Below are 18,034 nucleotides of genomic sequence, written 5' to 3' on the forward strand. Positions count from 1 at the left end.
TCACTGCAGAAACAGTAAAATGACATGGAATACTCTCCTGATCTATATTGCTAAAAAAAGTATAATACATTTTTATATTTTTTTTTCCCTGTGGTATTTTGCCTTTTTGGTATGGTTTAATCATTGATGAAAGAAAGCATTCGCTATCACATCTAGTCAAGGCTTGCCACTGCCTTCAGATGTGATATTAATCTTCTGACTGGGCCAGGAATCTGATTTGCAGAGTGATTTCACGAAGATCTGCAACTTGTGGCTGCTTTAGGCTGCTCAGACTAAGTTCTGTTGCAACATCCAGTGTGGCTTGAGTGTGTCTGGTTCAAGCCACTGTTGTTGAATTCATAATACCAAGAGGCATGTGAAGCAGGGGTTTTAGGAGAGCTCTTTTGCCGTGCTTGTTTGGAGTGGTGGTGCTGTTGGCTGGAGTAGCCCTCACTGCTTTGCAGGGAAGCTCTGTTCACCTACGTGTGGCATAATTGGGAATTCAGAGTACAGTAATTTCACAATTATAAGCCGCACCATTTTGACTAAAATTTTGGTCCGAACCCGAAGTGCGGCTTTAATCAGGTGCGGCTTATATATGGACAAAGAACAAAAAGTTGCTGTTTTAGTTTGGAGGACAGGTATCTGCTGAGAAAGGCAGGAGCTTCTCTTTGAAATGGAGAAATTAAACCCTGTCCCTCCAAATTATTGTAATTTTGAAATCAAGGGACTTTCAGGCAAAGATATGGGAATTAGGAATAACAGTTCTTTTCTAGGGAAATGAAAATAGAAATACAGTACTACAAAGAAACAAACTCCAAACCCTGACAAAGTCAGAGTACAACCTGGCACCCCGTCAGGCAGGGTGTTGGTAGCAGTCCCATTAAATGGTGGCTACATCCTCCTGCAGTGACAGATGTGATTCAGTTGGAGCAGTGCTCCTGTACAAGGTGCAGTTTCCCTCCAGAGGTCCAGTGGTGATGTGGAGAAATCCGGTTTTCCTCTGGAGTCCAGTGGAGAAAGGGGCTCCCTTAGTGTCCCAAAACCTCTGTTTTTATCTTGGTAAGAAATGTTGGGCTCTTCCCCCTGGCTGGAGCAGCTTCTAATGGGATGCAGTAATTTTATCAGTCCCACAGTGGGACTCAATGGCCATTAGCAGAAAATGACTGGCTGGAGGAAGGATGGGTTGTGAAAAGATAAAGAACAATGCCCTGCCTGGTTTCAATGGATGGCCCATTAGCAGAATATCTACCATGGAGATAAGGATCACTGCCCACACCCTCAAGAGATAGTGATAGAATAGATACCTTTTATCACACTCTGTATTGTAACGTGTGGCTTATAATCAGGTGCGGCTTATGTATGGACAAGGAATGAAAAGTTGCCGACACCCGGAAGTGCGGCTTATAATCGTGAAATAACTGGTAATCCCTGGAGTTTGATGCCCAGTCCAGCTCTCTAGCCCCGTTCACCATCTGTCCCTGTACAGTTGTACTGGCACAGCAGGCTGAAGCAGGAGCTGGGCACAGCAAGAGGGGACTGAGAGCTGCTGAGGTTGGCACTGCTGCTGGAAGGTGAGGTTACTGATCTGTATCCCTGCACAGATTAGAAATGTCCCTGTGTTTAAAGTGTGGCTGAGAGCAGTTTGTTTGCAAAGGTACTCCATGAGACACAGCTAGGAAATGGCTGGTTCCTGTTGTCTTGTGGTGTCAGATGGTTTAGAGTTCACTGTGTAGGTGAAGTGCAAGGGTAGAATGAACCCACATGAGACTTTTGTGTGATCTTCCAACAAGACATCAAGAATTTCCCAAGGGCCTGAGTGCACCTGTGGAATTCAGTGAGGATTTGAGTTTCTCAAGGCCAGAGCTGTTGCTTTTGGAGTGTCAGGAGTCCCGAGCTGTTCCTAGTGTTGCCACAGTGGTGATGATGCAAGGCATGGGTTGGTGCAGGAGCGCAGAAATACCCCACCCTGTTTTGCACTGTGGGACAGTGTCTGTAGAAGCCCAGAAAGGCCAGTGTGTTTGTCTCAAACACCCATAGTCAGATGGCTGTGGAGCCAGCCAAGGGTTGTTGGTAATAATATATAGTGAGAAGGAGGAGGATGTGACTGGAGATGGGGGCCATGCCAAGGTAGGCAGCACTTTTCTGGGACAAATATCCTTGTTCTAGTTCCGGGAGATAAGCACAACACAAATGCAGCAATGAGATTCAGAATGGACATGGACTGTAGCAGGGGAACAAGACTGCCAAACACCCCCAAAGTCCTCCAGCCTTCCAGAAAGGTCTGCAAGAACAGGCTGTGCATGATAGCTAATTTGCATAGAAAGTCAAAAACTTTTTTCCAGGATGAAGAAATTGATCTAAATCTATAGTCTATCTAAATCTATAATTATATAATCTATAAGAAGGTACCCCTCACCCCAAAGCCTGGGAGTGCCCCAAAGTGGCTCTGGAGCTTGCCTATGCTGAAGCCTTGGTGGAGCTGTGGGCTTGGTCCCACTATAGGTGGAATGAATGGGGCCTCGGACAGGAGAGGATGTCTTCCACCCTTAAAAACCCTAAATCTCCATTAGAACTTCTACTTGAGGCTCCCTGGAAGAAAGGACAGTTAATCTGAGCAGAGGCCATGCACTTCAGCACAACTAGAGCACTTCTAATGTTAATCATGTTAACATATCTGCTTAAGAATGGCACAGATTGTGATGGTAAGGCTTGTAGTCTTGATAGGAAGTAGCCTGATGGAAAAAAAGGATGAGGACAAAAAACTTGCTACTTCCTTTTTTTGTTGTTGTTTTTGGATTTTTTACTCTTATAAAAACATTGAAAAACTTATTTTCTCCAACAAGCATCAATTCTAGTGCAGAGTTGTCTGAATTTTAATGGAATAAAAAAATACCATGTCCTTTGCTTTGGAAAAGTTGCTGCTGCTTCAGCTGTGCTTTAAAGTCTAATGAGCTAAAATACCGCCTTTAATTTTTATTTATTTATTTATTAACAGAAAAAAATTTTACTGAGTCAAAACATCCCCATGGTGTATATTTTTTTTTCTACATGTGTCTGTGTATGTACATGTACATATAGCTGGTGATTACCTGATGCCCAGAGAGAATGTTTGCACACAGTGAGAGCTTTGCTGTGTTTTGGAATCCTGCTTCCTATTTGCATTCTCTTGACTAGGATTTTAAAGCCTTTAAACCCCCAACAGGGTTTGTTATCTTGCTGAGGAGTGATCAGTTTCATCAGAAGTTCAAGACTGTGTTGGGAGGAAGCCTTCATTTAACATCATTGTTTAGGTCTGGCTCCTTGTCTGCCCCTAGCAGACAATGTTTGAGCAGGCGATAAGATAAGAAGTGGCAGTGATAGGCATGCTGCAGGGTTACTGGGAGGGCATGAAACAGCCTGGCCAGGGCACTTTAGAGGTCTGATTCTGGGTTATAATGGGTGATTGAAATGTTCTTCTCATGGGCTTGGCAGTTAATGTGGCATTCATGTCAGTGTGTCCCTCAGGAAAAAATGAAGTGGTTGTAGGAAAACAAAGAAAAAGCAGAGTCTGTAAAACTGGGCAGAGCATGGTTTGGGTTTTTTTGTGTATAGCATGGTCACTTGGTGCTTTTACTGCTTAAATAACTACATGAAACTATGTGAGGATACAGTTTTGCTCAAGGAATTTATGAAAAGGATGAAGTTACAAAAAAGCCTGTATGGTCAGGGCTGAGACACTGTGACTGGAAGGTGTGAAGAAGGTTGTGAAATGCAGCCCCTTAGCATAATTAAGAAACTGCCGCCAGGGCTCTTATTATCTCAGTATAGTAAAGATATTTTCTTTACCTTTTTTCTTTCTTCATTGGTTTTGTTTGCTTTTAATTTGTCTGTTTAGAAGGATGTTTCCCATCCAATCCTAATACCATCTCTAACAGAAGGAGTCATCTGGAAGTCAAACATGCAGTGCAAGATCAAACTGTGTCTGCAGAGAGAGAAAACTCTCATTAGACCAAGGAGGTTCTTATTTTTGCCTTAATAGGAATAAAACCACCCCACTTAACACTTGAGAATGGCTGTGTTGATCCAGTATGTAGCTTCTGCAGAAAGGAGGTGGCCATACCCTGCTGCTCCTGTTGCTTCACTTGTGTGCATACTGAGCTGCCCATCTGATGAGCTGAATCCACTTGTGGAGGGGCCACACAGCTTCCAGGGCTAGTCCAAGTCAGCAGCCACACCTTGAGAAGGGGCAGGTGGAGCACAGGAGAACAGGGATCTAGCTCTGTGTGGCTGTTGTATGAATCCTCCTTTCTAGGTTGTGATGCCTGAAGTCTTGGCTCACAGTGCTGGCTCCAGGCAGTTGTTGGAGCAGCTGCTCTGTGAATGGGACTGGGAGGAGGTTTGACTGAGCACATGCCTGGTAATGGATGGTTGGGAGGATGTGATACAGGTTCTGGGTTAGTGGGAGAGGAAGAAGGAATTATCAGACCTGTGGAATGGATGTTAAAGGCAAGCGCCTTGATAGGAGCCAGAGCTTGGTGAGACACTCATAAAAGAGAGTATCACACAACTGAGAATGATCAGGAAAAATCCAGGGCACAACAGGTCTTCGTGGTTAACACTTTCATCTGTTTTGCTTAGCAGTGTGAAAAATGACAGCATAGTTTATGAGTTCAGCAACACTTCTCATACTTACTTCAAACTGTAAAAGTGGCTGTACATTGTACTAGCCCCAGAGTACAGCTCTAACATCTGTTAAACTGGTGGCAGGCCATACATAATGTCCCAGGTCTGAATTCCCTTTGTACCACACTGCTCTGGTCCCTCCACATGTTCCCATCATACTTGGACCGGAATTCTGTTTTTGCCATTAGGCTGGGAACTGAAAAAGTCAGTGGCACATGCCACAAGTCAGAGACCTTGTTAAATTCCTGTGAGGTTAGATTCCCTTCAGATACTTGGCTTGCCTGAGCTGAGCACAGCAAGGCAAACCCCTGCTCACTGATGTCTTGGGGCTGGTGATGCAGGCATCTGGCAGGTTGCCTCAAACTCAAAGTTCAGAGGCAAGTTTGTAATTCAGGCTATTCTCTGGGCCTAGTTACTTAGCAAAGGTCAAGGGCAGAGCAATTTACTGGATCATGTTTGGTGGGGGGGTGTGCACAATGTGGGTTTAGGGACAGGTATCGTGACACAGTGAATGCCAGTGATCTAAGTGAAGTGATTTTGCTGTTTTGCAAAAAATATGCACCTGTGCTTGTTAAACTAAGTTGCATTTGCTGCTCTCTTAGTGAGACACTGTAAAGGGTATGCAGCTATCAAGTCATAGTAACAACAAAGTATTACTTGGTGAGAAATGGCCTTTGCGGAGATCGTGATGTTTCAGATGAGAAAATGTCATTTGTGTGGGCGAGATGAGCGCTGCTTTTTGGAACTGCATGGTATTCTCTTCATTGGTTGGAGGTGATTGTAATTTAAAAAATCCATCATGTTATTTGACAAGGAGAGGAATAGATGTGGTTCTTGTTACTGTGGGTAATACCAGCAGAAAAAAGCAAGTGCTACAGATGGTTTCTGAGGCAGAAGTGGTCACTGGTGGAAAGTCTCTGAGCATGTCAACATTCATTTTCTACAGTAACATGCAGACAGGCCCTTCTTGAGAGATTTAGAGCAGCTGATTAGATTGGATTTAGAGCAGGTAGATAGAAACCCTTTCCAGAGTTTTTATTCTAGAAATACATGGTTTTGGCCTTTAGGGGTATAGTTAGTCTCAAGTCTTCACAATCTGCAGAAGATGAAGGAGCTCAAGATTTTATAGGCTGGAGTAAACCAGTAGAGTAGAACTGGATGGAATAATGAATTGCAGAAGGGATTTCTGGAACAGATTGGAGTATCTTGCCGGTTTCGCCCTCAAGGGCTGTGTTCATTATGAAACAGTCTCTAAGTCTGTTCTTGATTGCCAAAATGTTTGGAGGGAGGAAGGAGGAGAAAGGTTGCAGGAAATTAGTCACTTCAGTCAAAGAACTGAGAATCTTAACTGCTAACTTTGTATAATATAGGTGACTGTAACAGTTTTGATGTGAACAGAGTAGTTTCACTTAGCTCATATTCCTGACCTATTATGGTCACTGTGAACTTTGACTTTATTGACTGCAATAAGCACCAGCACAAGCAGCCCCTGGTGCTGTGCAACTGGAAATTTCACTGGCAATGCCAGAATGCAGAAATGTAAAGAAAAATAACAGGCCAGTGTAACCAGATGTAAAGAAAAAAATGGTTAAGACAGCTGTTCCCAGGCTTTAACAGTTGCATAGTTTTTAAGTGGTTTTTTTTTCTTTTTTTGTCTCCTTAAGCAATTTAGTGAATTAGCTTGTTTCCTTAAAAACTACCCTGCTAGTTGTATCTTTTACAGAATATTCAGTAAACACTTTTTGCTACAAACTCATGGAAACATTTTTTCTTTTATTTTTTTTTCCCTTTGCACTTCCTCATAGCCTTGCAGAGCTGTGGAATTCTGTTGTAGTCTGTCCCTGGAAGGTATCTTTTCCTGCTCCTTAATGGATAAAGGCAAAAGAACTAGGATTTAATTTACATGCTGAGGAATAGGACTGTGGATGGGTAGGTGGGTGCAATTTTACATGCATTCTTAGTCAAAGCAAAAGTGGTTTTGATTGTTAAACTAAAAGCTATACACCCAAATTAGTATAGCTGAGTGGCCTGATATTCCATCTAGTTATGTATTTTGGTTTTGCCAGTTTCAGTTTTATTGCTAATTTTCAAGAAGCTGAAGCTTTTCTGATTTTTTTTTTTAAATACCTATTTAAAACATTTAATTTTCTTCTCCTTGTAAGTACTAAGAGGAGTATGAAGATGAAAATCAATACTGTGTGTACATATAAGGGAACTGATTCAAGATAGTTCCTATAGAAAAAGGCTGTTCTGCAGCTGTTACTCAGAAATTCTTCTTGGTGTGGACAGTCATATTCTCTAGGAAAAGTGCTTAAGCTAAATCAGAAAGCAGGCCTATGCCTAATAAATGGATTCCCTGGGGAGCCATAAAGGGAAAGCAGTGGTACTCTTAATTTACACAGCCTGAATTACTTCAGAGGACCTCCTATTTTCAAGCTTTGAGAAACCAGAAGATAAATAAAATCTGAAAAAGAATCTTGTATAAAAAAATATATAGACTCTTGTATAAAAAATAGGTGTGCAGTTTTGGGGTGTTGTTTTTGGTGGGGAGGGTGGGAAAACACTGGTTTGGGGTTTTTGTTGTTAGTTTTGCTGTTGTTTGGGGTTTTTTACCTCCTGTCATGTGTGTTCTGAGGTATCTTTAGCTCATTTATGACAAATTTGGTGGAATTAACCTCTCTGTGTGTATGTACCACAGACTGTGTGAGCTTAAAGGCTGCACAATTCAGTTTATGCCTCCCCAGCACCCGCAAGAGAATGCATTTCACCCACCTTGGTTATTCCCATCTAAATGTGAAATGATGGTTTCTATTTGTTCTGCTGCAGATAGGATGTGTTGTGGTTTTTGCATGTCTAATTGCACTGGCTGAAGTAATGAAATTCCTTCTTTTGTTTTGGAGCATAATCAGTGAGATTGCATTTGCATTGCTTGTAAAATGAATCACATAAGTGAAATTACATTGCCCACATTTCATTCTGTATCATAAAATGTTATGTGGTGCAGCTTGTTTTCCTCCTTCCCTGAGCTTCTCATTGTGATGTTCTTTCTCTAAATTTCAAACTTCAACTATTTGCCTTTTGTACTTGACAAAGAAATTACTTTCTGCAGTGTGCTCCTGCATCTGTCATGCCAACTAAAATTTTGGTAGTGCACAACATATGGATTTGGGAGCAGTGAGTTTTCAGAGCTTTCAAGGGCAATATTGAAAACAATATTCTATTCATATTCATTATTCAATAAGTCTGTACAACTAGCAACAACCTCTGAGCCATAGGTGTCAGTGCCTTACTACCATTCACGGATAGAAGATGTATATTGAGAGGTTTCAGCTCATTTAGCTTTGGAATTGTCTTGCAAAAACCACTGAAATCAAAATGATTCTGTTGTTCTTCCCTCTTTTCCCCTGCCTTTGTTGCTGGCAGAGAGGCAAAAGTAAATGTGTTTTTAAATTGAGTTTTCTAAAAGTATCCCTGAGGTAAATTTCTATCTTGACTATAATTCATTCTTGGATTTATTTGATTTTTGGGGATACATCTTTGGAAATAAATGGTTTAATGCAATAAGAATAATTGCTTACTGCAGAAGCCAATAACAGTTCTGATAAATATGAATGTCCTAGATACTCCCACTGAGGACTTTTAAGTCATTAATTTTTATTATAGAAGTATAAGCAAAAGGCAAATGTTTTTAGATAACCTGTAACACTGTGGTTGCCCACAAACACTAGGCCTATTAACTACATTATTGATGAAACCTCCTGATTGTATATGCAGCACTGCTTCTTGTAATATTGTATAAATGTGATGTGTGTCAAATAAATGCCACAACCAAGTTAAAGTGATGGCACAACGAAAATAGTCAGTGCTGGTTTTCATCTGTGAGAGTATTTTCTATAAGAAGATGGTGTTTCTGAGTTCAGCAGCCTCTGTCATATATAAGTACTCATGGAAAATGAATGAGAACACCAAATAATAAGAGAGAATTTTAAAAAAAAAGAAAATGAATTGTGCATTTCCAAGGAGTATACCCAGCTGGAGTTACCTTTGTGCAACTTTCTGCTTGTGAAGATGAGAATTTTTTTCTGCCCCACCTGCTACAGCTTTATCTACCAAGTTTTTTCTCACTTGAACTAATGTTTGTATCTTGAAATATTGTGGAATGTATACTATTTGACCTCAGGTTTCCTTGTCATGAGTTATTTAACACTGGAGAGAGAGAAAAGGCGGAGGGAGCTATGTGGTAGAATCTTCTTAGCTGGGAATGTATTTGGCACAGTGTTTTACAAATAAAAGAACCTGCTTTCAGTATCTACAGTCCAGCCCTCTGCAGCCCCCTCCAGCCCAGTCACCAAGGAATTGCAGTTTTGTTAATTGAATCCAGTTCTATCTGGGACTGGATTTCTTGTTAGATGTGTGTCAGGGAGTTGCTGTTAGCTGTAATGAAGACAATTGCACTGGAAAGATAAAGGATACAAAGATTAAAGTGCAAAATTCCCTCCAGCAGAATTTAAGCCCTAAACTGTTGCTTGTGTTTCAGTGTCTCCAGCAAAGTTTCTGTGAAAGACTGGGAGCATCTCTTAAGAGCTATTGTTTTTTGGCAGTTAGGTGGGGTTGGGTTTTTTTTTTTTTTGGTGTTGTTGTTGTAGTAGTTTGTTTCCTCCTTTACAACAAAGAAAATTATGAGATAAGGATGTATTTTTCTATACACCCTGGGACTGGATCAGATCTTTCACTAGTCTAGATCTAGAGTTCAATTTGAGCTTAAAGACAGCTGGTGTAAAAACTTTTTTGCAGTGGAATTTCTAGGAGTACACAAATATTAGGCCAGGTGTGTGACTACAGAGCATGACAGCTTACCTAATTCCAATTAACCATTTTAATGTGGTACTGAGCTTTTTGTTAACCTGCATGCCGAGTAGGGACCTGTATTTTGGTGTTGTTAGAAGGCAGTCAATAATCTCCTCTATTACTATTAGACACTAGGTCTTAACTTTAGACATATAGCTAAATGGTGTCTGAATATTGTCATCTTCCCTGTAGAAAGCTTCTTAACCCTTAGGAGGTAGTAAAATGAAAAAGAAACCTTTGACAAGGGCTGAAATAGTTCACATACATGAGACTGAGTGGTAGATAGCCTTTTAAGACAGCAGGGTTATTCTGAAGGGTTTTATTTAGTAGGAACACAGTGTTGGATTCTCCTATTTTGATGGGAAGCAGTTTATGACTAATACCTTCAAGAAGTTTGTTAGCGCTCAGAAGACAGAAGACAATATACATTCTAACAGACAGATTTTTGTACTGGTTCACACACACAGATTCATATTGCAGATAACATATGATGTCTGCCAATTTACTTCTTTAAAATAGTATGTCATGCTGCACGGCTGCTGGGAAATTTCTTTTTGAGTTATATGTTCCGGTCTGTTTGTTTGCCGATCTCCTGCTAACATCAGTGACAATTTCACAGGCATGCTGATGGCATTCTATGCCTTTAGTAACTCAAAAATGGGAACTGGTGGTGTTTGCCCAGCATGAATTGCCTGTCCTTTGAACAGGTTTATTTTGACTCAGTTCCATCACCCTGTGGAAGTCAGAGCATGAGGGAGAGCAGCAGAGAGGCTCATGATTAGCAGTGTGCTTAGGAGAGAGTAGCCCTTTGCTTGCATGGAGATTGAATTGCATCTCATCCCTTGGAGAGGGTGATACCTGCAGGTCAGGAGGCAAAATGACTGAGAAGGCTGAGGGAAGAGCTTCTTACTTGCACTGTATGCTTAACTTGTGGCTTAAAAAAGGCCACTTGTATTTCTTGAGCCAAATTTCAAGGAGAGGCTATACTTTAGATTAAAAATGTACTGTCGGGGAAAGAATCAGAACCAACCTCAAGTGATTTTCTGCAAACACTCTGGGCTTAATCCTGTGGGTATCTAAACACCGAGTGTTTGTTTCTGAAACATGAAGGTAAGTTTTAGATTTAATAGCCAATTCTAAAGAGAATGAGTTCTCAAAATTTTATTCACCTTCGGGTCCACTTGCCCAGGTTCCCTGTTACATAAGAGTTATTGTCTATTTGCTGAATTTACCATCTCCAAGATAATGTAATGAATTATGCATATGAATTCTGTATATTTTATGTCATTCCAGATTTGATTCTTAATATAAATGGGCATCAGAAATGGAATACATGCTGCAGTACATGCTTATACAATTCTGTTGTGACAGAACCTTGTGACCTTTGTCCCTCTGATCAGAATTGTCCTAATTTCTGAGGAAGATGGCATGTCAAGTTAGAGCAAAACCAGTTAAATGTAATCTGTCCTGGAGATCTGCTTCTCCTAGTTTTGTAGTGCTTTTTTTTCCCCATTGCATTTTGGAAAAACTGTTTTACTGTTTAAACAAGGGCTGAAGCCTTTTATGTGTTTCTGTTCTAAAAGTAAATCCAGCCCATTTTGTGATTCCTGCAGTTGAAATGATTGGAAGGATATCACACATTAATTTAGCCTCTCTTTCTAAATATATCAAAATGTGTATTTTTCAAACCTCACTGTCCTTAAATTAAAATTGGATCTAAACTTGGGACGCCAGATTGTACTTTCTGAGTGTATTTCATGAGTTGGTGTTTGGATAGCTTATAGTAGGGAAATAAAAATCTTTTTAGAGATTATTGACTTCCCCTCTTAGTAGGTGCAGCTTTGCCAGCAAATAGGTTCTGTCAGGGTGGGAGAAAGACATAATTTATAGCAGTCCCCCAACAACAGCAACAAAAGAATGGGGGGAAAGTGTTTCTTAATGAATTTTAATTGAAACCATACTAGTATAAGAATGGTTTACTATTTTGTTTAAAGGGAACTTCTGTCTGGGTCTTAGAGTGATGCTGATACTGGTATTGAAACTTTTTTCAGTTCTGTTTCACTTCTCTAACCTTTGAAAAGCCATTAATAGCTAAATTTTAGAAGGTATTTTGTTGTCTTAAAAGAATTTTTTTCTGCAAAGGGATGATTAACAGGATTTTCAAAAATGCTCAGGCAATTCTGTTTCTGAATTCCCATTAGTATCAAAGGCAGAGGTTAGGTACTTCAGAAAAGGCCAGCCAACTATTTGCTACTCAAAAAACACCATGGAAAATCGGAATTTTAGCTCTTTCTGGTTTTATTACTGACCAGAATCTGGGATTAACAGAGTTTGGACTCTTAATTAGTTAAGGTTTAAATCGGGCTGAGAAGGTACATTATTATTATTAACTCCTTATAAAGGAGAGTTTTCTTAAATTTGCCCGAATGATGACAGTGGGTGATATAGGTCTTTTCTGTTTAATCTCACAAATCTCACTGGAAGTAAAACAGCTCCAGAACCTGTAATAAAAAAATCCATCATTTCCCTGCAGCTATAATTGTTGGAAGCGTTAGCAGTAAGCTGCTGAGCAGTGCATTGAATCCTCCTGTGGATTTGTAAATGTAATTTATTTTTTTTTTCCACATTGCACCAAGACACAATTAATGCCATTTCTGTAATAAATATCAGACCTCTGTTTTACAGTTTCCAGAACCCTCTAAGGCTTTGGTGGGCGACACATGTGCATGGATGTTTCCAGAAGAGGAGGGGATTTCTAGCAGATTTGGGTAGTCTGTTCTTAGATACGTGTGCTTGTACAAATAAAATCTACCAGTGAGAGTGTTGAAAGGTATTTGCATCCCTTTGTTTTTAGTCAGAGAAGAAACCAGATGTTGGCTTGGTGTTTGAGCGTACTGGAAAAACAGAGTCAAATTAAAAAAAGCATTAATATGCATGATTTAAACAATTAATGGCTGACAATGGCCAACTAAAGCAATACTATATTTTGGCATTAATTTTGTTTATTGAGAGGAAATTAGCATTTGGCTTTGTGTCTTCATGTGCTGTATCACAAAATCAGCTATGTGTGTATGGGCATGTAAATGTTTTCTGACACTGCATTTTTGTTCATGTTTTGAAGATTTGTAAATTAAGATATTAAATTTTTGTTTCAAAATGTAGACACATTTACAGTTTGCTATAGTCCTTCTAGTCTGTGGCCTTAAAAACTCAGTCAAAAATCAGAAACTTGGCCGAATAGTTTTGAGGTTTGGTTTGTTTGTGTTTTTTAAATAAGAGCAATTACACATATTTTACTTTCATTCCATTTCTTGGATGCTGCTGGGCATGCAGGTGCATTTAATGCTTTTTATGTTCAACTGAGAGACTTATTGATAAATTTTAACAAAAATTAATTCAGCCACAGGTTTCACATGGTTGCCCTATTCCAGATTTGGGACTGGCTCTAAGACCAGTAACAAATACCACAACATAACAATGCTGTGAGACTTGGATACAGAAACAAATACATTAAGCACGTAGCAAGCAGTTTTCACAGAAAAACCCATTCTTTTCTCCTGAATTTTCCATGCCAGAAGGAGCATGTGTAGAGACAGATATGAATTCAAAGAAAGAAAAACCTGAAGATATAGAAAATTGATATATAGATATATTGCTTTTGTTCTCCCATTTAAAAAAAATTGTCTTCCATTGTCTTAGCTGAGGAGAGGGAACTAACAGCACTAAGAAACAAGCTTTTAAAAATGTTTGTGCAGAAAATACTTGTATTTTAATCCTAAAATAAACATACCAAGCTAATTTGCTCTTTGAAGATGTATTTTGTTTGCAAATTTTGAAAATAGGAATAACAAGAAAAATATGAAATTATACAAGAGGAAGATAAACTGTAAATAAATACAATGATGACTATTCACAGGAAGTATGAGTAGGATGCTTTTTAAAGAGCTAGTTATATAGCTATGTTTTAAATATGGAATTACTAGATAAGATGTCTCCAAGTGACTCCCAAAGCAGAGTAAGTGCAACAACACACATGGATTTTATGTGGCACACAGACTTGAAGTCTGTTCCTCAATGGATGTATAATGAATACTTATTTAGATGTCATAAAAAATAAACCCACAAATTCAGTCACAGATATACCCAGTGGAGCAATTATTGAGATGAAAAGCCAGCATGTGATGTGATACAATCTGGGAATGACGTGGGACTATTCATGCATCTGGAGAGCCCAGGAAGAGTAAAATTATGTGGTTTTCTGTGCTGCCTGCTTGCTTGTTCACCTGTAGCAATGCCAGCAGAACCAGCCTGCAGAGTGGTGGTTTGCAAGCAGGAAAAATGCTGGTTTGAGTTGTGGGGAGTGGGGCTGGAGGAGGGATTTTCAGCATCTGTTAATGCTTTGTCCAGCGTAGGTGCTGCATTCATCTGAGTGATTTACTCAGGAACTGGAAATTTTTCCTGGCTTAATGTTTAAGATTTTTATTCCATCTTCAAGGATGAATTGGTTTCTTGGGAATCCCTCTCTAAGAGGGGATTTGGAGTCTGCATATCTCAAAACCTGAGAGAGCAGGGCAGTGAACAAACAATCTGTGGGGTTTGGCTCTCCAACCACAGGCGTTCCCAGGGACTGGCTAACCCAGCCCAAGACCTTTATTTTCTGCATTTGAACTCACCCATGCAGAATTATCCTTTACAATCAAAACTGACTCCTTTCAGGAAAACAGTGCTTGTGTATTCTCTGAGTTTATTTGAAACAGGTTGCAGTGTGGCTGTGCCTGCAGCTCTGTCTGTAGGAGGGCTGCACTGTCCTGCCTGGCTCAGAGCAGCTTTCCAGCACTGCTGATTTATAAGACATCCTTATGAGTAACTGGTGTAGGCTTGGGCTGAAATGCACAGTTAACATGTCTGTTCTGCAGCAAGACATCCTAAATCAAGTCCTTTGCTCCTGTACATGTGAAAGGTGCTCCTCTTTTGTGAGTTCCTGAATTCAGCCCCCACTACTTGCTGTTCAAACCCCAAATCAGAGCCTGGGTAATGCTGTCGTTTCATGCAGTGTGTGAGGAACTGCAAATTTGAGGTTTGTACCTGAGGGACTCTTACTCTAAATGAGAGCCACTGGTGGTAAGGGCAGTTTAGTAAAGCCAAGTATTTATCTGATAAACAAGGTTCTTCTAGAAGTGTATGAAGGTTACATTGTCCCTTCTGATTCCTGAACCCTTGTCATAAATGCATTAAATGTGACAGATCTTACATTACTGTCATGAGCTCACAAAGCAGTCATTCCTCAACTGCCTTATGGGATTTCATTCTGGGTCTTACATAAACTTTTTAAAAAACAGCCAAGTGCCTAGTGCCTGATTTTCTAAGGTGCAACATAACTTACATTGTTTTCTATTTCCTGATTGCTGTATTAATCCTAATGAACATATAATTATTCTGAAATATCTCTTTCTGCATCTTTCCATGAGCATGCTATTCTAAATGCAGTAATTAAATAATAATCTGTGAAGTGTTTCGGTCTGCCATGTCAAGAAGATTGGAAAAAATCAAGTGGTGGTGGTGGTGGAGAGTGTCAGAGTTAGTTGGATGCACTGTGTTTGGAGCAAGGGCAAAGAATAAGTTGAATTTCTTAGGTACCCACTCCAATTCAGCAGAATGGTGGTGGATGGGGTTAAAATAATTATTTTATCTGCTGTTGAACTGCAGAAAGGGCCAGATGCATTAACTGTCACAGAGGTTTTAGCAATGGCAGTGTGTAGCCCCTAGCTGCTGGTTTGTGAGCAGATCAGAGCCCAGGAAGAAGGTGATGCTCACAGCCCAGCACCTGCAGGTGAGCAGTGTGTCACCAGGAACTGGTGTCACCAGGAACTTGCCTGCCGAGCCCAATCCTCTCGGGATGCAGGGGGAGAGGAGGCTCTCATATTGCTGTTTGCCATGCTGTAGCTGTAAATAAAACTTGAACCTTTAGGACTGGCAATAACACCACTTTTATTAAGTTTCTATTGAAGGACTATTTTGAGTAAGATAAATTGATGGACTGAACACAATAACCTTCAGTATCTCACTTTCAAATACTTAGTAGGCAAGCACTACTGAATAAGAGAAGGAAGCTAAGACATAAAAAAGTTTACTTGGCAACATCATAGTGTTTGTAAAGAAGAGAAAGAAGGGTCAGTGACTTGATGAATTTTGATTATAGAATTTTCTGTAAGTTGGTCTTTGTATGAATAGAAAAATCCTAAACCAGATTTCAGTGCCATACTCTAATAGGAGCTGCCTCAAGCAGAACAGGGATTGTTTGGCTGCAAACTGCAGAGAATAGCAAAAGCATAGCTGCTGTGTACAAACAAAATTGGACTCCCCAGGGCAGGCAGTGCTGGTCATAGCTCAAGCAGAGATATTCTGAACAAGTTCTGTGGTGATGATGAAAGCTAGTGTTCATTTTTCATGTCTGGAGTAAACATGCTTGGAAGTAGGGAAATGTTGATTTGGGGGCCCCCATATTTTGGAAGACACCATGTAGAAAAGCACTATGGCCTCTGATTGCAGTTCTGCTCAGCTTGCAAGTGCAATTTCAATGGGTAAATTAATTTTTGGAATAATAACCTTATTAATTTCAGACCCTTGCTGAGAAAAAAAAAAAATCCATTGATTGGTGGATTTTTATCATGGTTTTCTGCAGTGATAACCAGTTGCATGGCTCAGGTAATTGTACCTGGTACTTTGATGGAACAGAAGGTACAATGTTAAACCCCAAAAAGAGTTATCTACCAAATTCTCTTCTCTCCAGTCCAGCTGGCATTAGAAAGTGTTTTTAAAATAAGCATCATCTTGGAGAGCCTGAATTTTGCAAATTAATTCAGTGGCCCATGACAATGAAGTATAGTACTTTTATGGTAAATACAGCTTGATTGGAAGGACCTAGTTATGGCACCTGGGAAAATGCAGTCTAGCAAATATCTGCCCCCTGCTGCTTCTCCCACTAATATTTTAGCTGTGAATAATCTAACAAATAATAATATAATTAATATAATATAATATAATTAATATAATATTTTAAAATTCTAACAAAGTTAAATTCTAACTTGATAAAATCTTGTTAGTAAGTGCATTCACAGGGACAGTTTTCCACTGGAGACCATTTAGAGTCTGATTTCTGGAACCACTGTAAAACTCCCCAGAGCAGGGAACTGATTTGCATCCTGGAGGATGCTTCTTGTCTTTCTCACCTATGCAGGGAGCACTGGTAGAAGCTTTCACACAGTTCAGTGTAAAGTGAAAACTAAATGCTAATTTGGTTTGCAATTCAGTAAACAAAAGTAATCTTAAAAAGTCAGTATTTTCTTAAGGTTTGTGCTTTATTTTCCATTACTGATCATATGGCTCATTATAACTGTGGGATTTAGGACAAACAAATTCACAGTGATGTCTACTGATTTTTCTTTTCAGTGTGGAGAGCAAAACTAATAAAACCTGTTTAATTTTATTTTTACTTTCAGGCACTGGTTTTCGAATGCCTGTTGTGCCAGTTTGTCCAAATAAATCTTAGGACAGCATTATTTTGTATGCTTTAAAGTAGCTGCAGCTTAGTTTCACTAGCCTGATAATTTGAGATGTAAGTGAACTATTATTCTGACATATCTCCTAAATACCTCAAAATTTCTAGCTGAAGCTAAGCTCTAACCATGATCAAAGTGGCACATCAATGGAATGAGTTGAAGTTTTGTGGAACTGAGATGGGATTTTCTGTGGCACTAATCCAGATGCTGTGCTATTCAAGTGTTGAGCAAATCAAATTATGGTAACTCTGCAGAGAAATAATTACTATTCCAAAGTAAGAAATGGGTTACCTTTTGTATTTAAGTTTATCTTTTACAAATTAGAGCTTCTAACCACTATGCGTAAGCATTTCTCTTACCTGTTATTTTTATTTATTCTGCTTTTAAAAAATAAGTAACCGAAACCCAAATGATCAGACTTTCATGATGGGTCACATGTAATTGATAAGATCAAATTACCAAATATAGCTTGCAAGTAACCAATTGAACTAAATTTTTAGCATAGTTGGCTATTAAAAAAAAATTATATGTGGTTGCTTAGTGTGATAGCACATCAGTTCCCGACGTTATAGATTCTGGGAAGACAAGCTCAGGATTTTGTATGAGTTTAGGAAGCTGTCACTAGACTTGATTCTGCAGTTTCCAGCCTTCATCAAAGCACTCCTGAATGTACTTTATTGTGTGTAAACAAATACTCTGCTCTGGAATCTGTAGGAGTACATATGCCCTTTGAACAAAACCAGCTGCTAAGCTCAGGTGAGAGCCTGCTCCTGCCCCACCTGAGACCTGCTATTTCAAGTTAATGTATAAGGCACAGGATGTAAAACAGCTGAAGTCAAGGCCTCCTAAATCCATTTTTTTGCAATGTTTGCTATCAGAAAGTGCCATATCTTGTGTATATTTTAACCTTCCTTTCCTTACCAGGTAAGTTTTTAAGCAGCACCGTGGTGCCTCCCGGGTTTTTGGCTGTGTTGTTGCAGAGC

The 18,034-nt window shown here is 39.6% G+C and overlaps 1 protein-coding gene across 5 annotated transcripts in view; it reads left to right on the top strand.

Moving 5' to 3' along the window:
* Positions 1-18,034, top strand: part of MPPED2 (metallophosphoesterase domain containing 2) — a 106,254-nt gene that overhangs the window by 18,085 nt on the left and 70,135 nt on the right. The window lies entirely within an intron of this gene.

The sequence above is a fragment of the Catharus ustulatus genome, chromosome 6 (assembly GCF_009819885.2).
Source record: "Catharus ustulatus isolate bCatUst1 chromosome 6, bCatUst1.pri.v2, whole genome shotgun sequence".
Taxonomy (NCBI): Eukaryota; Metazoa; Chordata; class Aves; order Passeriformes; family Turdidae; genus Catharus; species Catharus ustulatus.